Source organism: Pleurodeles waltl, chromosome 4_1 (genome assembly GCF_031143425.1).
Source record: "Pleurodeles waltl isolate 20211129_DDA chromosome 4_1, aPleWal1.hap1.20221129, whole genome shotgun sequence".
NCBI classification, from domain to species: domain Eukaryota; kingdom Metazoa; phylum Chordata; class Amphibia; order Caudata; family Salamandridae; genus Pleurodeles; species Pleurodeles waltl.
In genome coordinates this window covers 39,103,743-39,130,297 of record NC_090442.1, presented here as the reverse complement: position 1 = coordinate 39,130,297, position 26,555 = coordinate 39,103,743, and the positions used below count along the sequence as shown (strand labels likewise).

The following is a 26,555-nucleotide window of genomic DNA, read 5'->3' as shown; positions in this document are numbered from 1 at the left end:
GACCAGGGTGTGTAAGTTTAAGTCTATCTGAGGTGCACACCCTGAACTAATACATTTTTGCTGAAACCTAATCATATTGTTTACGCTTCCTCATAGCAGCTTGCCAGGGTGATAGTATATTGCAACAGAACCATTCCACTTCTTCACTGAAAAGTGTCATGCTGGTTACCCAAATGTGCAGTGTGTCATTTTATACAGCTTTCTTTATTGAAATTAAACTTGGACTCACTTGAAATATTCTCTTTCAAAATGAATGTTTTGAGCTGCTGTGAATTTTATTTCTAGAGGTGGTGACAGGCTTTCAGGTACGTGATTAGGTCAAGGTCCTGTTCATGTCACTTGTATAAGCTAATTCAGGGAGCAAATTAGCAAGTCAATAAATGGGAAGTCTGAACTACTGTCAAAGCAGTTTCATTCTCTTTTCAAATAATCCAAAAATACCATTGCAGCATAAAACAGAGTATTCAATAAAAGAAGATAGGAGGATTAACGGCAAAAAAGCACATCATAAGATATGAAACTTTGGAAATTATCTAGATATTGTTTGAAAAAACTCCTTTGATGGAAAGAAGATGAAGAACGGTATGGGATCCTGTCCTGCGCACCTGTAATTGATATGTTCTACATCCATTCATACCATCTAACCCTAAACACCCAAACATGTTGCAGTCAGTAACCATGTGGCCTAAAGGATACGGCGTCTGACTTCGGATCAGAAGATTGAGGGTTCGAGTCCCTTCATGGTTGAGTCTTTTTCTCACAGCACCCAACTTATCTTTACATACAAACTGGAAATACACTCTTACAATACTCCTTTCACTCTCACTCATTAAGAAAGCCCAATGCAAACTGCACAATCAGTCACGTTATGCCTTCAGCATTGCTACTTTTCTGTCTTTCTGCCATACCAAAGTACCTCTTCATAAATGCCACGGATATGCAATACGTATACAACAATATGACATGGCACAATCATTCCGAACAGAACTGTGGGTAGATTCAGTGCAGGGAGTGTGTGCGTGCAGAAAGCAGAAACTATGCATGGGTAGAAGCTCTATGATTTTCTCCAGGAATAATGCAAATTGTCCCTCAGAAAAAGTATAGTACTAGAGAAGAATCATAAAGGATTGACACAATTGCTGCCTTTGCTGTTGCCCCAGTTGTGTAATCTGTCAAGGACTGGTCTCTTGCATATTGAGGCACCTAGTTGCAATTGTGTGGTAAAAATCACCCTTACAACCATTTTTGCTATAAACTTGAGATCTTTCTGAGATACTATCTCACAGACTTCTTAGGAATGAGGAACTCTGAAATTGTCACATTCCAATTTGTACGTCCTTAAAACTCTGCTGGTTATTCAAATGGGCAGATTATTTTTTAAATTCCTTTCTGTCTCGAGTTGTAGTTATATTGATACAGATGCATAATTGTTGAATGATATATATTGGTTTGATTGAAATATGTTCGTAGAGGTGGTGATAGGCTTTCTGTGTCTGTCTGAGAGCAAGGACCGGTTAACGTCTTTTTCCAAGAGCAGTTTGATGTGAAAAGTATCAGGCAAAGGAGTATGCATTGTGATGTGGTTCTCTGACTGCTTCTGTCCACTTGCCAAAAGTTCCAAGGCCCTATGATAGCACAAAAACGGTAAGATTGAAGTGGTGGGTGCCGGAGGTTTAAAATGGTCAGTTTAATTAAAGACAGAAAAGTGAAACGAATGACTGCAGAAATACTGTATGTTGCCATGAACTGAGATGAAAGGATGATTTTGGAACTCTGTCTTGCAGATTACCCTCAATGCCGCGATGGATAGGGCACTAGTTTCACAGACCAGGGTGTGTAAGTTTAAGTCTATCTGAGGTGCACACCCTGAACTAATACATTTTTGCTGAAACCTAATCATATTGTTTACTCTTCCTCGTAGCAGCTTACCAGGGTGATAGTATATTGCAACAGAACCATTCCACTTCTTCACTGAAAACAGTCATGCTGGTTACCCAAATGTGCAGCATGTCATTTTATACAACTTTCTTTATTGAAATTAAACTTCGACTCACTTGAAATATTCTCTTTCAAAATGAATGTTTTGAGCTGCTGTGAATTTTATTTCTAGAGGTGGTGACAGGCTTTCAGGTACGTGCTTAGGTCAAGGCCCTGTTCATGTCACTTGTATAAGCTAATTCAGGGAGCAAATTAGCAAGTCAAGAAATGGGAAGTCTGAACTACTGTCAAAGCAGTTTCATTCTCTTTTCAAATAATCCAAAAATACCATTGCAGCATAAAACAGAGTATTCAGTAAAAGAAGAAAGGAGGATTAACGGCAAAAAAGCACAGCATAAGATATGAAACTTTGGAAATTATCTAGATATTGTTTGAAAAAACTCCTTTGATGGAAAGAAGATGAAGAACGGTATGGGATCCTGTCCTGCGCACCTGTAATTGATATGTTCCACATCCATTCATACCACCTAACCCTAAACACCCAAACATATTGCAGTCAGTGACCATGTGGCCTAATGGATAAGGTGTCTGACTAAGAATAAGAAGATTGAGGGGTCGAGTCCCTTCATGGTTGAGTCTTTTTCTCACAGCACCCAACTTATCTTTACATACAAACTGGAAACACACTCTTACAATACTCCTTTCACTCTCACTCATTAAGAAAGCCCAATGCAAACTGCACAATCAGTCACGTTATGCCTTCAGCATTGCTACTTTTCTGTCTTTCTGCCATACCAAAGTACCACTTCATAAATGCCATGGATATGCAATACGTACACAACAATATGACATGGCACAATCATTCTGAACAGAACTGTGGGTAGATTCAGTGCAGGGAGTGTGTGCGTGCAGAAAGCAGAAACTATGCATGGGTAGAAGCTCTACGATTTTCTCCATGAATAATGTAAATTGTCCCTCAGAAAAAGTATAGTACTAGAAAAGAATCATAAAGGATTGACACAATTGCTGCCTTTGCTGTTGCCCCAGTTGTGTAATCTGTCAAGGACTGGTCTCTTGCAGATTGAGGCACCTAGTTGCAATTGTGTGGTAAAGATCACCCTTACAAACATTTTTGCTATAAACTTGAAATCTTTCTGAGATACTATCTCACAGACTTCTTATGAATGAGGAACTCTGAAATTGTCACATTCCAATTTGTACTTCCTTAAAACTCTGCTGGTTATTCAAATGGGCAGATTGTTTTCTAAATTCCTTTCTGTCTCGAGTTGTAGTTATATTGATACAGAGGCATAATTGTTGAATGATATATATTGGTTTGATTGAAATATGTTCGTAGAGGTGGTGATAGGCTTTCTGTGTCTGTCTGAGAGCAAGGACCGGTTAACGTCTTTTTCCAAGAGCAGTTTGTTGTGAAAGGTATCAGGCAAAGGAGTATGTATTGTGATGTGGTTCTCTGACTGCTTCTGTCCACTTGCCAAAAGTTCCAAGGCCCTATGATAGCACAAAAACGGTAAGATTGAAGAGGTGGGTGCCGGAGGTTTAAAATGGTCAGTTTAATTAAAGACAGAAAAGTGAAACGAATGACTGCAGAAATACTGTATGTGGCCATGAACTGAGATGAAAGGATGATTTTGGAACTCTGTCTTGCAGATTACCCTCAATGCCGCAATGGATAGGGCACTACTCTCACAGACCAGGGTGTGTAAGTATAAGTCTATCTGAGGTGCACACCCTGGACTAATACATTTTTGCTGAAACCTAATCATTTTGTTTACTCTTCCTCGTAGCAGCTTGCCAGGGTGATAGTATATTGCAACAGAACCATTCCACTTTTTCACTGAAAAGAGTCATGCTGGTTAACCAAATGTGTAGCGTGTCATTTTATACAGCTTTCTTTATTGAAATTAAACTTGGACTGACTTGAAATATTCTCTTTCAAAATGAATGTTTTGAGCTGCTGTGAATTTTATTTCTAGAGGTGGTGACAGGCTCTCAGGTACGTGCTTAGGTCAAGGCCCTGTTCATGTCACTTGAATAAGCTAATTCAGGGAGCAAATTAGCAAGTCAAGAAATGGGAAGTCTGAACTACTGTCAAAGCAGTTTCATTCTCTTTTCAAATAATCCAAAAATACCATTGCAGCATAAAACAGAGTATTCAATAAAAGAAGAAAGGAGGATTAACGGCAGATATGAAACTTTGGAAATTATCTAGATATTGTTTGAAAAAACTCCTTTGATGGAAAGAAGATTAAGAACGGTATGGGATCCTGTCCTGCGCACCTGTAATTGATATGTTCCAAATCCATTCATACCTCCTAATCCTAAACACCCAAACATATTGCAGTCAGTGACCATGTGGCCTAATGGATAAGGCGTCTGACTTCGGATCAGAAGATTGATGGTTCGAGTCCCTTCATGGTTGAGTCTTTTTCTCACAGCACCCAACTTATCTTTACATACAAACTGGAAACACACTCTTACAATACTCCTTTCACTCTCACTCATTAAGAAAGCCCAATGCAAACTGCACAATCAGTCACGTTATGCCTTCAGCATTGCTACTTTTCTGTCTTTCTGCCATACCAAAGTACCTCTTCATAAATGCCACGGATATGCAATACGTATACAACAATATGACATGGCACAATGATTCTGAACAGAACTGTGGGTAGATTCGGTGCAGGGAGTGTGTGCGTGCAGAAAGCAGAAACTATGCATGGGTAGAAGCTCTATGATTTTCTCCAGGAATAATGCAAATTGTCCCTCAGAAAAAGTATAGTACTAGAGAAGAATCATAAAGGATTGACACAATTGCTGCCTTTGCTGTTGCCCCAGTTGTGTAATTTGTCAAGGACTGGTCTCTTGCAGATTGAGGCACCTAGTTGCAATTGTGTGGTAAAAATCACCCTTACAACCATTTTTGCTATAAACTTGAGATCTTTCTGATATACTATCTCACAGACTTCTTATGAATGAGGAACTCTGAAATTGTCACATTCCAATTTGTACGTCCTTAAAACTCTGCTGGTTATTCAAATGGGCAGATTGTTTTTTAAATTCCTTTCTGTCTCGAGTTGTAGTTATATTGATACAGAGGCATAATTGTTGAATGATATATATTGGTTTGATTGAAATATGTTCGTAGAGGTGGTGATAGGCTTTCTGTGTCTGTCTGAGAGCAAGGACCGGTTAACTTCTTTTTCCAAGAGCAGTTTGTTGTGAAAGGTATCAGGCAAAGGAGTATGTATTGTGATGTGGTTCTCTGACTGCTTCTGTCCACTTGCCAAAAGTTCCAAGGCCCTATGATAGCACAAAAACGGTAAGATTGAAGTGGTGGGTGCCGGAGGTTTAAAATGTTCAGTTTAATTAAAGACAGAAAAGTGAAACGAATGACTGCAGAAATACTGTATGTGGCCATGAACTGAGATGAAAGGATGATTTTGGAACTCTGTCTTGCAGATTACCCTCAATGCCGCAATGGATAGGGCACTACTTTCACAGACCAGGGTGTGTAAGTTTAAGTCTATCTGAGGTGCACACCCTGAACTAATACATTTTTGCTGAAACCTAATCATATTGTTTACTCTTCCTCATAGCAGCTTGCCAGGGTGATAGTATATTGCAACAGAACCATTCCACTTCTTCACTGAAAAGTGTCATGCTGGTTACCCAAATGTGCAGCGTGTCATTTTATACAGATTTCTTTATTGAAATTAAACTTGGACTCACTTGAAATATTCTCTTTCAAAATGAATGTTTTGAGCTGCTGTGAATTTTATTTCTAGAGGTGGTGACAGGCTTTCAGGTACGTGCTTAGGTCAAGGTCCTGTTCATGTCACTTGTATAAGCTAATTCAGGGAGCAAATTAGCAAGTCAATAAATGGGAAGTCTGAACTACTGTCAAAGCAGTTTCATTCTCTTTTCAAATAATCCAAAAATACCATTGCAGCATAAAACAGAGTATTCAATAAAAGGAGATAGGAGGATTAACGGCAAAAAAGCACATCATAAGATATGAAACTTTGGAAATTATCTAGATATTGTTTGAAAAAACTCCTTTGATGGAAAGAAGATGAAGAACGGTATGGGATCCTGTCCTGCGCAACTGTAATTGATATGTTCCACATCCATTCATACCACCTAACCCTAAACACCCAAATCTATTGCAGTCAGTGACCATGTGGCCTAATGGATAAGGCGTCTGACTTCGGATCAGAAGATTGAGGGTTCGAGTCCCTTCATGGTTGAACCTTTTTCTCACAGCACCCAACTTTTCTTTACATACAAACTGGAAATACACTCTTACAATACTCCTTTCACTGTCACTCATGAAGAAAGCCCAATGCAAACTGCACAATCAGTCACGTTATGCCTTCAGCATTGCTACTTTTCTGTCTTTCTGCCATACCAAAGTACCTCTTCATAAATGCCACGGATATGCAATACGTATACAACAATATGACATGGCACAATCATTCCGAACAGAACTGTGGGTAGATTCAGTGCAGGGAGTGTGTGCGTGCAGAAAGCAGAAACTATGCATGGGTAGAAGCTCTATGATTTTCTCCAGGAATAATGCAAATTGTCCCTCAGAAAAAGTATAGTACTAGAGAAGAATCATAAAGGATTGACACAATTGCTGCCTTTGCTGTTGCCCCAGTTGTGTAATCTGTCAAGGACTGGTCTCTTGCAGATTGAGGCACCTAGTTGCAATTGTATGGTAAAAATCACCCTTACAACCATTTTTGCTATAAACTTGAGATCTTTCTGAGATACTATCTCACAGACTTCTTATGAATGAGGAACTCTGAAATTGTCACATTCCAATGTGTACGTCCTTAAAACTATGCTGGTTATTCAAATGGGCAGATTGTTTTTTAAATTCCTTTCTGTCTCGAGTTGTAGTTATATTGATACAGAGGCATAATTGTTGAATGATATATATTGGTTTGATTGAAATATGTTCGTAGAGGTGGTGATAGGCTTTCTGTGTCTGTCTGAGAGCAAGGACCGGTTAACTTCTTTTTCCAAGAGCAGTTTGTTGTGAAAGGTATCAGGCAAAGGAGTATGTATTGTGATGTGGTTCTCTGACTGCTTCTGTCCACTTGCCAAAAGTTCCAAGGCCCTATGATAGCACAAAAACGGTAAGATTGAAGTGGTGGGTGCCGGAGGTTTAAAATGTTCAGTTTAATTAAAGACAGAAAAGTGAAACGAATGACTGCAGAAATACTGTATGTGGCCATGAACTGAGATGAAAGGATGATTTTGGAACTCTGTCTTGCAGATTACCCTCAATGCCGCAATGGATAGGGCACTACTCTCACAGACCAGGGTGTGTAAGTTTAAGTCTATCTGAGGTGCACACCCTGAACTAATACATTTTTGCTGAAACCTAATCATATTGTTTACTCTTCCTCATAGCAGCTTGTCAGGGTGATAGTATATTGCAACAGAACCATTCCACTTCTTCACTGAAAAGTGTCATGCTGGTTACCCAAATGTGCAGCGTGTCATTTTATACAGCTTTCTTTATTGAAATTAAACTTGGACTCACTTGAAATATTCTCTTTCAAAATGAATGTTTTGAGCTGCTGTGAATTTTATTTCTAGAGGTGGTGACAGGCTTTCAGGTACGTGCTTAGGTCAAGGTCCTGTTCATGTCACTTGTATAAGCTAATTCAGGGAGCAAATTAGCAAGTCAATAAATGGGAAGTCTGAACTACTGTCAAAGCAGTTTCATTCTCTTTTCAAATAATCCAAAAATACCATTGCAGCATAAAACAGAGTATTCAATAAAAGAAGATAGGAGGATTAACGGCAAAAAAGCACATCATAAGATATGAAACTTTGGAAATTATCTAGATATTGTTTGAAAAAACTCCTTTGATGGAAAGAAGATGAAGAACGGTATGGGATCCTGTCCTGCGCAACTGTAATTGATATGTTCCACATCCATTCATACCACCTAACCCTAAACACCCAAATCTATTGCAGTCAGTGACCATGTGGCCTAATGGATAAGGCGTCTGACTTCGGATCAGAAGATTGAGGGTTCGAGTCCCTTTATGGTTGAACCTTTTTCTCACAGCACCCAACTTATCTTTACATACAAACTGGAAATACACTCTTACAATACTCCTTTCACTCTCACTCATGAAGAAAGCCCAATGCAAACTGCACAATCAGTCACGTTATGCCTTCAGCATTGCTACTTTTCTGTCTTTCTGCCATACCAAAGTACCTCTTCATAAATGCCACGGATATGCAATACGTATACAACAATATGACATGGCACAATCATTCCGAACAGAACTGTGGGTAGATTCAGTGCAGGGAGTGTGTGCGTGCAGAAAGCAGAAACTATGCATGGGTAGAAGCTCTATGATTTTCTCCAGGAATAATGCAAATAGTCCCTCAGAAAAAGTATAGTACTAGAGAAGAATCATAAAGGATTGACACAGTTGCTGCCTTTGCTGTTGCCCCAGTTGTGTAATCTGTCAAGGACTGGTCTCTTGCAGATTGAGGCACCTAGTTGCAATTGTGTGGTAAAAATCACCCTTACAACCATTTTTGCTATAAACTTGAGATCTTTCTGAGATACTATCTCACAGACTTCTTATGAATGAGGAACTCTGAAATTGTCACATTCCAATTTGTACGTCCTTAAAACTCTGCTGGTTATTCAAATGGGCAGATTGTTTTTTAAATTCCTTTCTGTCTCGAGTTGTAGTTATATTGATACAGAGGCATAATTGTTGAATGATATATATTGGTTTGATTGAAATATGTTCGTAGAGGTGGTGATAGGCTTTCTGTGTCTGTCTGAGAGCAAGGACCGGTTAACGTCTTTTTCCAAGAGCAGTTTGTTGTGAAAGGTATCAGGCAAAGGAGTATGTATTGTGATGTGGTTCTCTGACTGCTTCTGTCCACTTGCCAAAAGGTCCAAGACCCTATGATAGCACAAAAACGGTAAGATTGAAGTGGTGGGTGCCGGAGGTTTAAAATGGTCAGTTTAATTAAAGACAGAAAAGTGAAACGAATGACTGCAGAAATACTGTATGTGGCCATGAACTGAGATGAAAGGATGATTTTGGAACTCTGTCTTGCAGATTACCTTCAATGCCGCAATGGATAGGGCACTACTCTCACAGACCGGGGTGTGTAAGTTTAAGTCTATCTGAGGTGCACACCCTGAACTAATACATTTTTGCTGAAACCTAATCATATTGTTTACTCTTCCTCGTAGCAGCTTGCCAGGGTGATAGTATATTGCAACAGAACCATTCCACTTCTTCACTGAAAAGAGTCATGCTGGTTACCCAAATGTGCAGCGTGTCATTTTATACAGCTTTCTTTATTGAAATTAAACTTGGACTCACTTGAAATATTCTCTTTCAAAATGAATGTTTTGAGCTGCTGTGAATTTTATTTCTAGAGGTGGTGACAGGCTTTCAGGTACGTGCTTAGGTTAAGGCCCTGTTCATATCACTTGTATAAGCTAATTCAGGGAGCAAATTAGCAAGTCAAGAAATGGGAAGTCTGAACTACTGTCAAAGCAGTTTCATTCTCTTTTCAAATAATCCAAAAATACCATTGCAGCATAAAACAGAGTATTCAATAAAAGAAGAAAGGAGGATTAACGGCAAAAAAGCACAGCATAAGATATGAAACTTTGGAAATTATCTAGATATTGTTTGAAAAAACTCCTTTGATGGAAAGAAGATGAAGAACAGTATGGGATCCTGTCCTGCGCACCTGTAATTGATATGTTCCACATCCATTCATACCACCTAACCCTAAACACGCAAACATATTGCAGTCAGTGACCATGTGGCCTAATGGATAAGGCGTCTAACTTCGGATCAGAAGATTGAGGGTTCGAGTCCCTTCATGGTAGAGTCTTTTTCTCACAGCACCCAACTTATCTTTACATACAAACTGGAAACACACTCTTACAATACTCCTTTCACTCTCACTCATTAAGAAAGCCCAATGGAAACTGCACAATCAGTCACGTTATGCCTTCAGCATTGCTACTTTTCTGTTTTCTGCCATACCAAAGTACCTCTTCATAAATGCCACGGATCTGCAATACGTATACAACAATATGACATGGCACAATCATTCTGAACAGAACTGTGGGTAGATTCAGTGCAGGGAGTGTGTGCGTGCAGAAAGCAGAAACTATGCATGGGTAGAAGCTCTATGATTTTCTCCAGGAATAATGCAAATTGTCCCTCAGAAAAAGTATAGTACTAGAGAAGAATCATAAAGGATTGACACAATTGCTGCCTTTGCTGTTGCCCCAGTTGTGTAATCTGTCAAGGACTTGTCTCTTGCAGATTGAGGCACCTAGTTGCAATTGTGTGGTAAAAATCACCCTTACAACCATTTTTGCTATAAACTTGAGATCTATCTGAGATACTATCTCACAGACTTCTTATGAATGAGGAACTCTGAAATTGTCACATTCCAATTTGTACGTCCTTAAAACTATGCTGGTTATTCAAATGGGCAGATTGTTTTTTAAATTCCTTTCTGTCTCGAGTTGTAGTTATATTGATACAGAGGCATAATTGTTGAATGATATATATTGGTTTGATTGAAATATGTTCGTAGAGGTGGTGATATGCTTTCTGTGTCTGTCTGAGAGCAAGGACCGGTTAACGTCTTTTTCCAAGAGCAGTTTGTTGTGAAAGGTATCAAGCAAAGGAGTATGTATTGTGATGTGGTTCTCTGACTGCTTCTGTCCACTTGCCAAAAGTTCCAAGGCCCTATGATAGCACAAAAACGGTAAGATTGAAGTGGTGGGTGCCGGAGGTTTAAAATGGTTAGTTTAATTAAAGACAGAAAAGTGAAACGAATGACTGCAGAAATACTGTATGTGGCCATGAACTGAGATGAAAGGATGATTTTGGAACCCTGTCTTGCAGATTACCCTCAATGCCGCAATGGATAGGGCACTACTCTCACAGACCAGGGTGTGTAAGTTTAAGTCTATCTGAGGTGCACACCCTGAACTAATACATTTTTGCTGAAACCTAATCATATTGTTTACTCTTCCTCGTAGCAGCTTACCAGGGTGATAGTATATTGCAACAGAACCATTCCACTTCTTCACTGAAAAGAGTCATGCTGGTTACCCAAATGTGCAGCGTGTCATTTTATACAACTTTCTTTATTGAAATTAAACTTGGACTCACTTGAAATATTCTCTTTCAAAATGAATGTTTTGAGCTGCTGTGAATTTTATTTCTAGAGGTGGTGACAGGCTTTCAGGTACGTGCTTAGGTCAAGGCCCTGTTCATGTCACTTGAATAAGCTAATTCAGGGAGCAAATTAGCAAGTCAAGAAATGGGAAGTCTGAACTACTGTCAAAGCAGTTTCATTCTCTTTTCAAATAATCCAAAAATACCATTGCAGCATAAAACAGAGTATTCAATAAAAGAAGAAAGGAGGATTAACGGCAAAAAAGCACAGCATAAGATATGAAACTTTGGAAATTATCTAGATATTGTTTGAAAAAACTCCTTTGATGGAATGAAGATGAAGAACGGTATGGGATCCTGTCCTGCGCACCTGTAATTGATATGTTCCACATCCATTCATACCACCTAACCCTAAACACCCAAACATATTGCTGTCAGTGACCATGTGGCCTAATGGATAAGGCATCTGATTTCCGATCAGAAGATTGAGGGTTTGAGTCCTTTCATGGTTGAGTCTTTTTCTCACAGCACCCAACTTATCTTTACATACAAACTGGAAATACACTCTTACAATACTCCTTTCACTCTCACTCATTAAGAAAGCCCAATGCAAACTGCACAATCAGTCACGTTATGCCTTCAGCATTGCTACTTTTCTGTCTTTCTGCCATACCAAAGTACCTCTTCATAAATGCCACGGATATGCAATACGTATACAACAATATGACATGGCACAATCATTCCGAACAGAACTGTGGGTAATTTCAGTGCAGGGAGTGTGTGCGTGCAGAAAGCAGAAACTATGCATGGGTAGAAGCTCTATGATTTTCTCCAGGAATAATGCAAATTGTCCCTCAGAAAAAGTATAGTACTAGAGAAGAATCATAAAGGATTGACACAATTGCTGCCTTTGCTGTTGCCCCAGTTGTGTAATCTGTCAAGGACTGGTCTCTTGCAGATTGAGGCACCTAATTGCAATTGTGTGGTAAAAATCACCCTTACAACCATTTTTGCTATAAACTTGAGATCTTTCTGAGATACTATCTCACAGACTTCTTATGAATGAGGAACTCTGAAATTGTCACATTCCAATTTGTACGTCCTTAAAACTCTGCTGGTTATTCAAGTGGGCAGATTGTTTTTTAAATTCCTTTCTGTCTCGAGTTGTAGTTATATTGATACAGAGGCATAATTGTTGAATGATATATATTGGCTTGATTGAAATATGTTCGTAGAGGTGGTGATAGGCTTTCTGTGTCTGTCTGAGAGCAAGGACCGGTTAACGTCTTTTTCCAAGAGCAGTTTGTTGTGAAAGGTATCAGGCAAAGGAGTATGTATTGTGATGTGGTTCTCTGACTGCTTCTGTCCACTTGCCAAAAGTTCCAAGGCCCTATGATAGCACACAAACGGTAAGATTGAAGTGGTGAGTGCCGGAGGTTTAAAATGGTCAGTTTAATTAAAGACAGAAAAGTGAAACGAATGACTGCAGAAATACTGTATGTGGCCATGAACTGAGATGAAAGGATGATTTTGGAACTCTGTCTTGCAGATTACCCTCAATGCCGCAATGGATAGGGCACTACTCTCACAGACCAGGGTGTGTAAGTTTAAGTCTATCTGAGGTGCACACCCTGAACTAATACATTTTTGCTGAAACCTAATCATATTGTTTACTCTTCCTCATAGCAGCTTGCCAGGGTGATAGTATATTGCAACAGAACCATTCCACTTCTTCACTGAAAAGTGTCATACTGGTTACCCAAATGTGCAGCGTGTCATTTTATACAGCTTTCTTTATTGAAATTAAACTTGGACTCACTTGAAATATTCTCTTTCAAAATGAATGTTTTGAGCTGCTGTGAATTTTATTTCTAGAGGTGGTGACAGGCTTTCAGGTACGTGCTTAGGTCAAGGTCCTGTTCATGTCACTTGTATAAGCTAATTCAGGGAGCAAATTAGCAAGTCAATAAATGGGAAGTCTGAACTACTGTCAAAGCAGTTTCATTCTCTTTTCAAATAATCCAAAAATACCATTGCAGCATAAAACAGAGTATTCAATAAAAGGAGATAGGAGGATTAACGGCAAAAAAGCACATCATAAGATATGAAACTTTGGAAATTATCTAGATATTGTTTGAAAAAACTCCTTTGATGGAAAGAAGATGAAGAACGGTATGGGATCCTGTCCTGCGCAACTGTAATTGATATGTTCCACATCCATTCATACCACCTAACCCTAAACACCCAAATCTATTGCAGTCAGTGACCATGTGGCCTAATGGATAAGGCGTCTGACTTCGGATCAGAAGATTGAGGGTTCGAGTCCCTTCATGGTTGAACCTTTTTCTCACAGCACCCAACTTTTCTTTACATACAAACTGGAAATACACTCTTACAATACTCCTTTCACTGTCACTCATGAAGAAAGCCCAATGCAAACTGCACAATCAGTCACGTTATGCCTTCAGCATTGCTACTTTTCTGTCTTTCTGCCATACCAAAGTACCTCTTCATAAATGCCACGGATATGCAATACGTATACAACAATATGACATGGCACAATCATTCCGAACAGAACTGTGGGTAGATTCAGTGCAGGGAGTGTGTGCGTGCAGAAAGCAGAAACTATGCATGGGTAGAAGCTCTATGATTTTCTCCAGGAATAATGCAAATTGTCCCTCAGAAAAAGTATAGTACTAGAGAAGAATCATAAAGGATTGACACAATTGCTGCCTTTGCTGTTGCCCCAGTTGTGTAATCTGTCAAGGACTGGTCTCTTGCAGATTGAGGCACCTAGTTGCAATTGTATGGTAAAAATCACCCTTACAACCATTTTTGCTATAAACTTGAGATCTTTCTGAGATACTATCTCACAGACTTCTTATGAATGAGGAACTCTGAAATTGTCACATTCCAATGTGTACGTCCTTAAAACTATGCTGGTTATTCAAATGGGCAGATTGTTTTTTAAATTCCTTTCTGTCTCGAGTTGTAGTTATATTGATACAGAGGCATAATTGTTGAATGATATATATTGGTTTGATTGAAATATGTTCGTAGAGGTGGTGATAGGCTTTCTGTGTCTGTCTGAGAGCAAGGACCGGTTAACTTCTTTTTCCAAGAGCAGTTTGTTGTGAAAGGTATCAGGCAAAGGAGTATGTATTGTGATGTGGTTCTCTGACTGCTTCTGTCCACTTGCCAAAAGTTCCAAGGCCCTATGATAGCACAAAAACGGTAAGATTGAAGTGGTGGGTGCCGGAGGTTTAAAATGTTCAGTTTAATTAAAGACAGAAAAGTGAAACGAATGACTGCAGAAATACTGTATGTGGCCATGAACTGAGATGAAAGGATGATTTTGGAACTCTGTCTTGCAGATTACCCTCAATGCCGCAATGGATAGGGCACTACTCTCACAGACCAGGGTGTGTAAGTTTAAGTCTATCTGAGGTGCACACCCTGAACTAATACATTTTTGCTGAAACCTAATCATATTGTTTACTCTTCCTCATAGCAGCTTGTCAGGGTGATAGTATATTGCAACAGAACCATTCCACTTCTTCACTGAAAAGTGTCATGCTGGTTACCCAAATGTGCAGCGTGTCATTTTATACAGCTTTCTTTATTGAAATTAAACTTGGACTCACTTGAAATATTCTCTTTCAAAATGAATGTTTTGAGCTGCTGTGAATTTTATTTCTAGAGGTGGTGACAGGCTTTCAGGTACGTGCTTAGGTCAAGGTCCTGTTCATGTCACTTGTATAAGCTAATTCAGGGAGCAAATTAGCAAGTCAATAAATGGGAAGTCTGAACTACTGTCAAAGCAGTTTCATTCTCTTTTCAAATAATCCAAAAATACCATTGCAGCATAAAACAGAGTATTCAATAAAAGAAGATAGGAGGATTAACGGCAAAAAAGCACATCATAAGATATGAAACTTTGGAAATTATCTAGATATTGTTTGAAAAAACTCCTTTGATGGAAAGAAGATGAAGAACGGTATGGGATCCTGTCCTGCGCAACTGTAATTGATATGTTCCACATCCATTCATACCACCTAACCCTAAACACCCAAATCTATTGCAGTCAGTGACCATGTGGCCTAATGGATAAGGCGTCTGACTTCGGATCAGAAGATTGAGGGTTCGAGTCCCTTTATGGTTGAACCTTTTTCTCACAGCACCCAACTTATCTTTACATACAAACTGGAAATACACTCTTACAATACTCCTTTCACTCTCACTCATGAAGAAAGCCCAATGCAAACTGCACAATCAGTCACGTTATGCCTTCAGCATTGCTACTTTTCTGTCTTTCTGCCATACCAAAGTACCTCTTCATAAATGCCACGGATATGCAATACGTATACAACAATATGACATGGCACAATCATTCCGAACAGAACTGTGGGTAGATTCAGTGCAGGGAGTGTGTGCGTGCAGAAAGCAGAAACTATGCATGGGTAGAAGCTCTATGATTTTCTCCAGGAATAATGCAAATAGTCCCTCAGAAAAAGTATAGTACTAGAGAAGAATCATAAAGGATTGACACAGTTGCTGCCTTTGCTGTTGCCCCAGTTGTGTAATCTGTCAAGGACTGGTCTCTTGCAGATTGAGGCACCTAGTTGCAATTGTGTGGTAAAAATCACCCTTACAACCATTTTTGTATAAACTTGAGATCTTTCTGAGATACTATCTCACAGACTTCTTATGAATGAGGAACTCTGAAATTGTCACATTCCAATTTGTACGTCCTTAAAACTCTGCTGGTTATTCAAATGGGCAGATTGTTTTTTAAATTCCTTTCTGTCTCGAGTTGTAGTTATATTGATACAGAGGCATAATTGTTGAATGATATATATTGGTTTGATTGAAATATGTTCGTAGAGGTGGTGATAGGCTTTCTGTGTCTGTCTGAGAGCAAGGACCGGTTAACGTCTTTTTCCAAGAGCAGTTTGTTGTGAAAGGTATCAGGCAAAGGAGTATGTATTGTGATGTGGTTCTCTGACTGCTTCTGTCCACTTGCCAAAAGGTCCAAGACCCTATGATAGCACAAAAACGGTAAGATTGAAGTGGTGGGTGCCGGAGGTTTAAAATGGTCAGTTTAATTAAAGACAGAAAAGTGAAACGAATGACTGCAGAAATACTGTATGTGGCCATGAACTGAGATGAAAGGATGATTTTGGAACTCTGTCTTGCAGATTACCTTCAATGCCGCAATGGATAGGGCACTACTCTCACAGACCGGGGTGTGTAAGTTTAAGTCTATCTGAGGTGCACACCCTGAACTAATACATTTTTGCTGAAACCTAATCATATTGTTTACTCTTCCTCGTAGCAGCTTGCCAGGGTGATAGTATATTGCAACAGAACCATTCCACTTCTTCACTGAAAAGAGTCATGCTGGTTACCCAAATGTGCAGCGTGTCATTTTATACAGCTTTCTTTATTGAAATTAAACTTGGACTCACTTGAAATATTCTCTTTCAAAATGAATGTTTTGAGCTGCTGTGAATTTTATTTCTAGAGGTGGTGACAGGCTTTCAGGTACGTGCTTAGGTTAAGGCCCTGTTCATATCACTTGTATAAGCTAATTCAGGGAGCAAATTAGCAAGTCAAGAAATGGGAAGTCTGAACTACTGTCAAAGCAGTTTCATTCTCTTTTCAAATAATCCAAAAATACCATTGCAGCATAAAACAGAGTATTCAATAAAAGAAGAAAGGAGGATTAACGGCAAAAAAGCACAGCATAAGATATGAAACTTTGGAAATTATCTAGATATTGTTTGAAAAAACTCCTTTGATGGAAAGAAGATGAAGAACAGTATGGGATCCTGTCCTGCGCACCTGTAATTGATATGTTCCACATCCATTCATACCACCTAACCCTAAACACGCAAACATATTGCAGTCAGTGACCATGTGGCCTAATGGATAAGGCGTCTAACTTCGGATCAGAAGATTGAGGGTTCGAGTCCCTTCATGGTAGAGTCTTTTTCTCACAGCACCCAACTTATCTTTACATACAAACTGGAAACACACTCTTACAATACTCCTTTCACTCTCACTCATTAAGAAAGCCCAATGGAAACTGCACAATCAGTCACGTTATGCCTTCAGCATTGCTACTTTTCTGTTTTCTGCCATACCAAAGTACCTCTTCATAAATGCCACGGATCTGCAATACGTATACAACAATATGACATGGCACAATCATTCTGAACAGAACTGTGGGTAGATTCAGTGCAGGGAGTGTGTGCGTGCAGAAAGCAGAAACTATGCATGGGTAGAAGCTCTATGATTTTCTCCAGGAATAATGCAAATTGTCCCTCAGAAAAAGTATAGTACTAGAGAAGAATCATAAAGGATTGACACAATTGCTGCCTTTGCTGTTGCCCCAGTTGTGTAATCTGTCAAGGACTTGTCTCTTGCAGATTGAGGCACCTAGTTGCAATTGTGTGGTAAAAATCACCCTTACAACCATTTTTGCTATAAACTTGAGATCTATCTGAGATACTATCTCACAGACTTCTTATGAATGAGGAACTCTGAAATTGTCACATTCCAATTTGTACGTCCTTAAAACTATGCTGGTTATTCAAATGGGCAGATTGTTTTTTAAATTCCTTTCTGTCTCGAGTTGTAGTTATATTGATACAGAGGCATAATTGTTGAATGATATATATTGGTTTGATTGAAATATGTTCGTAGAGGTGGTGATATGCTTTCTGTGTCTGTCTGAGAGCAAGGACCGGTTAACGTCTTTTTCCAAGAGCAGTTTGTTGTGAAAGGTATCAAGCAAAGGAGTATGTATTGTGATGTGGTTCTCTGACTGCTTCTGTCCACTTGCCAAAAGTTCCAAGGCCCTATGATAGCACAAAAACGGTAAGATTGAAGTGGTGGGTGCCGGAGGTTTAAAATGGTTAGTTTAATTAAAGACAGAAAAGTGAAACGAATGACTGCAGAAATACTGTATGTGGCCATGAACTGAGATGAAAGGATGATTTTGGAACCCTGTCTTGCAGATTACCCTCAATGCCGCAATGGATAGGGCACTACTCTCACAGACCAGGGTGTGTAAGTTTAAGTCTATCTGAGGTGCACACCCTGAACTAATACATTTTTGCTGAAACCTAATCATATTGTTTACTCTTCCTCGTAGCAGCTTACCAGGGTGATAGTATATTGCAACAGAACCATTCCACTTCTTCACTGAAAAGAGTCATGCTGGTTACCCAAATGTGCAGCGTGTCATTTTATACAACTTTCTTTATTGAAATTAAACTTGGACTCACTTGAAATATTCTCTTTCAAAATGAATGTTTTGAGCTGCTGTGAATTTTATTTCTAGAGGTGGTGACAGGCTTTCAGGTACGTGCTTAGGTCAAGGCCCTGTTCATGTCACTTGAATAAGCTAATTCAGGGAGCAAATTAGCAAGTCAAGAAATGGGAAGTCTGAACTACTGTCAAAGCAGTTTCATTCTCTTTTCAAATAATCCAAAAATACCATTGCAGCATAAAACAGAGTATTCAATAAAAGAAGAAAGGAGGATTAACGGCAAAAAAGCACAGCATAAGATATGAAACTTTGGAAATTATCTAGATATTGTTTGAAAAAACTCCTTTGATGGAATGAAGATGAAGAACGGTATGGGATCCTGTCCTGCGCACCTGTAATTGATATGTTCCACATCCATTCATACCACCTAACCCTAAACACCCAAACATATTGCTGTCAGTGACCATGTGGCCTAATGGATAAGGCATCTGATTTCCGATCAGAAGATTGAGGGTTTGAGTCCTTTCATGGTTGAGTCTTTTTCTCACAGCACCCAACTTATCTTTACATACAAACTGGAAATACACTCTTACAATACTCCTTTCACTCTCACTCATTAAGAAAGCCCAATGCAAACTGCACAATCAGTCACGTTATGCCTTCAGCATTGCTACTTTTCTGTCTTTCTGCCATACCAAAGTACCTCTTCATAAATGCCACGGATATGCAATACGTATACAACAATATGACATGGCACAATCATTCCGAACAGAACTGTGGGTAATTTCAGTGCAGGGAGTGTGTGCGTGCAGAAAGCAGAAACTATGCATGGGTAGAAGCTCTATGATTTTCTCCAGGAATAATGCAAATTGTCCCTCAGAAAAAGTATAGTACTAGAGAAGAATCATAAAGGATTGACACAATTGCTGCCTTTGCTGTTGCCCCAGTTGTGTAATCTGTCAAGGACTGGTCTCTTGCAGATTGAGGCACCTAATTGCAATTGTGTGGTAAAAATCACCCTTACAACCATTTTTGCTATAAACTTGAGATCTTTCTGAGATACTATCTCACAGACTTCTTATGAATGAGGAACTCTGAAATTGTCACATTCCAATTTGTACGTCCTTAAAACTCTGCTGGTTATTCAAGTGGGCAGATTGTTTTTTAAATTCCTTTCTGTCTCGAGTTGTAGTTATATTGATACAGAGGCATAATTGTTGAATGATATATATTGGCTTGATTGAAATATGTTCGTAGAGGTGGTGATAGGCTTTCTGTGTCTGTCTGAGAGCAAGGACCGGTTAACGTCTTTTTCCAAGAGCAGTTTGTTGTGAAAGGTATCAGGCAAAGGAGTATGTATTGTGATGTGGTTCTCTGACTGCTTCTGTCCACTTGCCAAAAGTTCCAAGGCCCTATGATAGCACACAAACGGTAAGATTGAAGTGGTGAGTGCCGGAGGTTTAAAATGGTCAGTTTAATTAAAGACAGAAAAGTGAAACGAATGACTGCAGAAATACTGTATGTGGCCATGAACTGAGATGAAAGGATGATTTTGGAACTCTGTCTTGCAGATTACCCTCAATGCCGCAATGGATAGGGCACTACTCTCACAGACCAGGGTGTGTAAGTTTAAGTCTATCTGAGGTGCACACCCTGAACTAATACATTTTTGCTGAAACCTAATCATATTGTTTACTCTTCCTCATAGCAGCTTGCCAGGGTGATAGTATATTGCAACAGAACCATTCCACTTCTTCACTGAAAAGTGTCATACTGGTTACCCAAATGTGCAGCGTGTCATTTTATACAGCTTTCTTTATTGAAATTAAACTTGGACTCACTTGAAATATTCTCTTTCAAAATGAATGTTTTGAGCTGCTGTGAATTTTATTTCTAGAGGTGGTGACAGGCTTTCAGGTACGTGCTTAGGTCAAGGCCCTGTTCATGTCACTTGAATAAGCTAATTCAGGGAGCAAATTAGCAAGTCAAGAAATGGGAAGTCTGAACTACTGTCAAAGCAGTTTCATTCTCTTTTCAAATAATCCAAAAATACCATTGCAGCATAAAACAGAGTATTCAATTAAAGAAGAAAGGAGGATTAACGGCAAAAAAACACATCATAAAATATGAAACTTTGGAAATTATCTAGATATTGTTTGAAAAAACTCCTTTGATGGAAAGAAGATGAAGAACGGTATGGGATCCTGTCCTGGGCACCTGTAATTGATATGTTCCACATCCATTCATACCACCTAACCCTAAACACCCAAACATATTGCAGTCAGTGACCATGTGGCCTAATGGATAAGGCGTCTGACTTCGGATCAGAAGAGTGAGGGTTCGAGTCCCTTCATGGTTGAGTCTTTTTCTCACAGCACCCAACTTATCTTTACATACAAACTGGAAACACACTCTTACAATACTCCTTTCACTCTCAGTCATTAAGAAAGGCCAATGCAAACTGCACAATCAGTCACGTTATGCCTTCAGCATTGCTACTTTTCTGTCTTTCTGCCATACCAAAGTACCTCTTCATAAATGCCACGGATATGCAATACGTGTACAACAATATGACATGGCACAATCATTCTGAACAGAACTGTGGGTAGATTCAGTGCAGGGAGTGTGTGCGTGCAGAAAGCAGAAACTATGCATGGGTAGAAGCTCTATGATTTTCTCCAGGAATAATGCAAATTGTCCCTCAGAAAAAGTATAGTACTAGAGAAGAATCATAAAGGATTGACACAATTGCTGCCTTTGCTGTTGCCCCAGTTGTGTAATCTGTCAAGGAGTGGTCTCTTGCAGATTGAGGCACCTAGTTGCAATTGTGTGGTAAAAATCACCCTTACAACCATTTTTCCTATAAATTTGAGATCTTTCTGAGATACTATCTCACAGACTTCTTATGAATGAGGAACTCTGAAATTGTCACATTCCAATTTGTACGTCCTTAAAACTCTGCTGGTTATTCAAATGGGCAGATTGTTTTTTAAATTCCTTTCTGTCTCGAGTTGTAGTTATATTGATACAGAGGCATAATTGTTGAATGATATATATTGGTTTGATTGAAATATGTTCGTAGAGGTGGTGATAGGCTTTCTGTGTCTGTCTGAGAGCAAGGACCGGTTAACGTCTTTTTCCAAGAGCAGTTTGTTGTGAAAGGTATCAGGCAAAGGAGTATGTATTGTGATGTGGTTCTCTGACTGCTTCTGTCCACTTGCCAAAAGGTCCAAGGCCCTATGATAGCACAAAAACTGTAAGATTGAAGTGGTGGGTGCCGGAGGTTTAAAATGGTCAGTTTAATTAAAGACAGAAAAGTGAAACGAATGACTGCAGAAATACTGTATGTGGCCATGAACTGAGATGAAAGGATGATTTTGGAACTCTGTCTTGCAGATTACCCTCAATGCCGCAATGGATAGGGCACTACTCTCACAGACCAGGGTGTGTAAATTTAAGTCTATCTGAGGTGCACACCCTGAACTAAAACATTTTTGCTGAAACCTAATCATATTGTTTACTCTTCCTCATAGCAGCTTGCCAGGGTGATAGTATATTGCAACAGAACCATTCCACTTCTTCACTGAAAAGTGTCATGCTGGTTACCCAAATGTGCAGCGTGTCATTTTATACAGCTTTCTTTATTGAAATTAAACTTGGACTCACTTGAAATATTCTCTTTCAAAATGAATGTCTTGAGCTGCTGTGAATTTTATTTCTAGAGGTGGTGACAGGCTTTCAGGTACGTGCTTAGGTCAAGGCCCTGTTCATGTCACTTGCATAAGCTAATTCAGGGAGCAAATTAGCAAGTCAATAAATGGGAAGTCTCAACTACTGTCAAAGCAGTTTCATTCTCTTTTCAAATAATCCAAAAATACCATTGCACCATAAAACAGAGTATTCAATAAAAGAAGATAGGAGGATTAACGGCAAAAAAGCACATCATAAGATATGAAACTTTGGAAATTATCTAGATATTGTTTGAAAAAACTCCTTTGATGGAAAGAAGATGAAGAACGGTATGGGATCCTGTCCTGCGCACCTGTAATTGATATGTTCCACATCCATTCATACCACCTAACCCTAAACACCCAAACATTTTGCAGTCAGTTACCATGTGGCCTAATGGATATGGCGTCTGACTTTGGATCAGAAGATTGAGGGTTCGAGTCCCTTCATGGTTGAGTCTTTTTCTCACAGCACCCAACTTATCTTTACATACAAACTGGAAATACACTCTTACAATACTCCTTTCACTCTCACTCATTAAGAAAGCCCAATGCAAACTGCACAATCAGTCACGTTATGCCTTCAGCATTGCTACTTTTCTGTCTTTCTGCCATACCAAAGTACCTCTTCATAAATGCCACGGATATGCAATACGTATACAACAATATGACATGGCACAATCATTCCGAACAGAACTGTGGGTAGATTCAGTGCAGGGAGTGTGTGCGTGCAGAAAGCAGAAACTATGCATGGGTAGAAGCTCTATGATTTTCTCCAGGAATAATGCAAATTGTCCCTCAGAAAAAGTATAGTACTAGAGAAGAATCATAAAGGATTGACACAATTGCTGCCTTTGCTGTTGCCCCAGTTGTGTAATCTGTCAAAGACTGGTCTCTTGCAGATTGAGGCACCTAGTTGCAATTGTGTGGTAAAAATCACCCTTACAACCATTTTTGCTATAAACTTGAGATCTTTCTGAAATACTATCTCACAGACTTCTTATGAATGAGGAACTCTGAAATTGTCACATTCCAATTTGTACGTCCTTAAAACTCTGCTGGTTATTCACATGGGCAGATTGTTTTTTAGATTCCTTTCTGTCTCGAGTTGTAGTTATATTGATACAGAGGCATAATTGTTGAATGATATATATTGGTTTGATTGAAATATGTTCGTAGAGGTGGTGATAGGCTTTCTGTGTCTGTCTGAGAGCAAGGACCGGTTAACGTCTTTTTCCAAGAGCAGTTTGTTGTGAAAGGTATCAGGCAAAGGAGTATGCATTGTGGTGTGGTTCTCTGACTGCTTCTGTCCACTTGCCAAAAGTTCCAAGGCCCTATGATAGCACAAAAACGGTAAGATTGAAGTGGTGGGTGCCGGAGGTTTAAAATGGTCAGTTTAATTAAAGACAGAAAAGTGAAACGAATGACTGCAGAAATACTGTATGTGGCCATGAACTGAGATGAAAGGATGATTTTGGAACTCTGTCTTGCAGATTACCCTCAATGCCGCAATGGATAGGGCACTACTCTCACAGACCAGGGTGTGTAAGTTTAAGGCCCGTATTTATACTTTTTGACGCTAATCTGCGCTAACGCAGTTTAGCGTCAAAAAAATTAGCGCCGGCTAACGCCATTCTGAAGCACCATGCGGGCGCCGTATTTATAGAATGGCGTTAGCCGACCGGCGCTGCCTGGTGTGCGCGAAAAAAAAACACGTACACAAGGCAGCGACGGCGTAGGGGAAAATGGCGTATGGGCGTCTAAAAAATGGGGCAAGTCAGGTCGAGGCAAAAAAATAGTCTTAACCCGATTTGCGCCATTTTCTTTCGACGCCCATCCCCCATCAACATGACTCCTGTCTTACCAAAGACAGGAGTCATGCCCCCTTGCCCAATGGCCATGCCCAGGGGACTTATGTCCCCTGGGCATGGTCATTGGGCATAGTGGCATGTAGGGGGGCACAAATCAGGCCCCCCTATGCCAAAAGAGAAAATTAAAAAAAATACTTACCCCAACTTACCTTTTCTTCCCTGGGATGGGTCCCTCCATCCCTGGCTGCCCTCCTGGGGTGGGCAAGGGTGGCAGGGGGTGTCCCTGGGGGCAGGGGAGGGCACCTCTGGGCTCATTCTGAGACCACAGGTCCCTTAACGCCTGCCCTGACCCAGGCGTTAAAAAGAGGCGCAAAAGCGGGGTTTTTTGCCCCGCTCACTCCCGGGCGTCATTTTTGCCCGGGAGTATAAATACCACGCACATGCCTCGGAGTCATTTTTTAAGACGGGAACGCCTCGCTTGCATATCATTAACGCAAGGGAGGTGTTCACGCCAAAAAATGACGCTAACTCCATGAACTTTGGCGCTAGACACGTCTAACGCCAAAGTATAAATATGGAGTTAGTTTTGCGTCAAATTTGCGTCGAAAAAAACGACGCAAATTCGGCGCAAACAGAGTATAAATATGCCCCTAAGCCTATCTGAGGTGCACACCCTGAACTAATACATTTTTGCTGAAACCTAATCATATTGTTTACTCTTCCTCGTAGCAGCTTACCAGGGTGATAGTATATTGCAACAGAACCATTCCACTTCTTCACTGAAAAGAGTCATGCTGGTTACCCAAATGTGCAGCGTGTCATTTTATACAACTTTCTTTATTGAAATTAAACTTGGACTCACTTGAAATATTCTCTTTCAAAATGAATGTTTTGAGCTGCTGTGAATTTTATTTCTAGAGGTGGTGACAGGCTTTCAGGTACGTGCTTAGGTCAAGGCCCTGTTCATGTCACTTGTATAAGCTAATTCAGGGAGCAAATTAGCAAGTCAAGAAATGGGAAGTCTGAACTACTGTCAAAGCAGTTTCATTCTCTTTTCAAATAATCCAAAAATACCATTGCAGCATAAAACAGAGTATTCAGTAAAAGAAGAAAGGAGGATTAACGGCAAAAAAGCACAGCATAAGATATGAAACTTTGGAAATTATCTAGATATTGTTTGAAAAAACTCCTTTGATGGAAAGAAGATGAAGAACGGTATGGGATCCTGTCCTGCGCACCTGTAATTGATATGTTCCACATCCATTCATACCACCTAACCCTAAACACCCAAACATGTTGCAGTCAGTGACCATGTGGCCTAATGGATAAGGCGTCTGACTTCGGATCAGAAGATTGAGGGTTCGAGTTCCTTCATGGTTGAGTCTTTTTCTCACAGCACCCAACTTATCTTTACATACAAACTGGAAACACACTCTTACAATACTCTTTTCACTCTCACTCATTAAGAAAGCTCAATGCAAACTGCACAGTCAGTCACGTTATGCCTTCAGCATTGCTACTTTTCTGTCTTTCTGCCATACCAAAGTACCTCTTCATAAATGCCACGGATATGCAATACGTACACAACAATATGACATGGCACAATCATTCTGAACAGAACTGTGGGTAGATTCAGTGCAGGGAGTGTGTGCGTGCAGAAAGCAGAAACTATGCATGGGTAGAAGCTCTATGATTTTCTCCAGGAATAATGCAAATTGTCCCTCAGAAAAAGTATAGTACTAGAAAAGAATCATAAAGGATTGACACAATTGCTGCCTTTGCTGTTGCCCCAGTTGTGTAATCTGTCAAGGACTGGTCTCTTGCAGATTGAGGCACCTAGTTGCAATTGTGTGGTAAAGATCACCCTTACAACCATTTTTGCTATAAACTTGAGATCTTTCTGAGATACTATCTCACAGACTTCTTATGAATGAGGAACTCTGAAATTGTCACATTCCAATTTGTACGTCCTTAAAACTCTGCTGGTTATTCAAATGGGCAGATTGTTTTTTAAATTCCTTTTTGTCTCGAGTTGTAGTTATATTGATACAGAGGCATAATTGTTGAATTATATATATTGGTTTGATTGAAATATGTTCGTAGAGGTGGTGATAGGCTTTCTGTGTCTGTCTGAGAGCAAGGACCGGTGAACGTCTTTTTCCAAGAGCAGTTTGTTGTGAAAGGTATTAGGCAAAGGAGTATGTATTGTGATGTGGTTCTCTGACTGCTTCTGTCCACTTGCCAAAAGTTCCAAGGCCCTATGATAGCACAAAAACGGTAAGATTGAAGTGGTGGGTGCCGGAGGTTTAAAATGGTCAGTTTAATTAAAGACAGAAAAGTGAAACAAATGACTGCAGAAATACTGTAGGTGGCCATGAACTGAGATGAAAGGATGATTTTGGAACTCTGTCTTGCAGATTACCCTCAATGCCGCAATGGATAGGGCACTACTCTCACAGACCAGGGTGTGTAAGTTTAAGTCTATCTGAGGTGCACACCCTGAACTAATACATTTTTGCTGAAACCTAATCATATTGTTTACTCTTCCTCGTAGCAGCTTGCCAGGGTGATA

The 26,555-nt window shown here is 39.7% G+C and overlaps 7 non-coding genes across 7 annotated transcripts; all 7 read left to right on the top strand.

Moving 5' to 3' along the window:
• The first annotated feature begins 6,133 nt into the window (after positions 1-6,133).
• On the top strand, positions 6,134-6,206 carry TRNAR-UCG (transfer RNA arginine (anticodon UCG)). Its single transcript has one exon. It is a non-coding gene; the product is annotated as a tRNA-Arg (tRNA).
• Positions 6,207-7,958: 1,752 nt separating this feature from the next.
• Positions 7,959-8,031, top strand: TRNAR-UCG (transfer RNA arginine (anticodon UCG)). The gene has a single exon. It is a non-coding gene; the product is annotated as a tRNA-Arg (tRNA).
• Positions 8,032-13,432: 5,401 nt separating this feature from the next.
• Positions 13,433-13,505, top strand: TRNAR-UCG (transfer RNA arginine (anticodon UCG)). Its single transcript has one exon. It is a non-coding gene; the product is annotated as a tRNA-Arg (tRNA).
• A 1,752-nt stretch (positions 13,506-15,257) lies between these two features.
• TRNAR-UCG (transfer RNA arginine (anticodon UCG)) lies at positions 15,258-15,330 on the top strand. The gene has a single exon. It is a non-coding gene; the product is annotated as a tRNA-Arg (tRNA).
• A 5,400-nt stretch (positions 15,331-20,730) lies between these two features.
• Positions 20,731-20,803, top strand: TRNAR-UCG (transfer RNA arginine (anticodon UCG)). Its single transcript has one exon. It is a non-coding gene; the product is annotated as a tRNA-Arg (tRNA).
• A 1,752-nt stretch (positions 20,804-22,555) lies between these two features.
• TRNAQ-UUG (transfer RNA glutamine (anticodon UUG)) lies at positions 22,556-22,630 on the top strand. The gene has a single exon. It is a non-coding gene; the product is annotated as a tRNA-Gln (tRNA).
• A 2,660-nt stretch (positions 22,631-25,290) lies between these two features.
• Positions 25,291-25,363, top strand: TRNAR-UCG (transfer RNA arginine (anticodon UCG)). Its single transcript has one exon. It is a non-coding gene; the product is annotated as a tRNA-Arg (tRNA).
• The last annotated feature ends 1,192 nt before the right edge of the window (positions 25,364-26,555 follow it).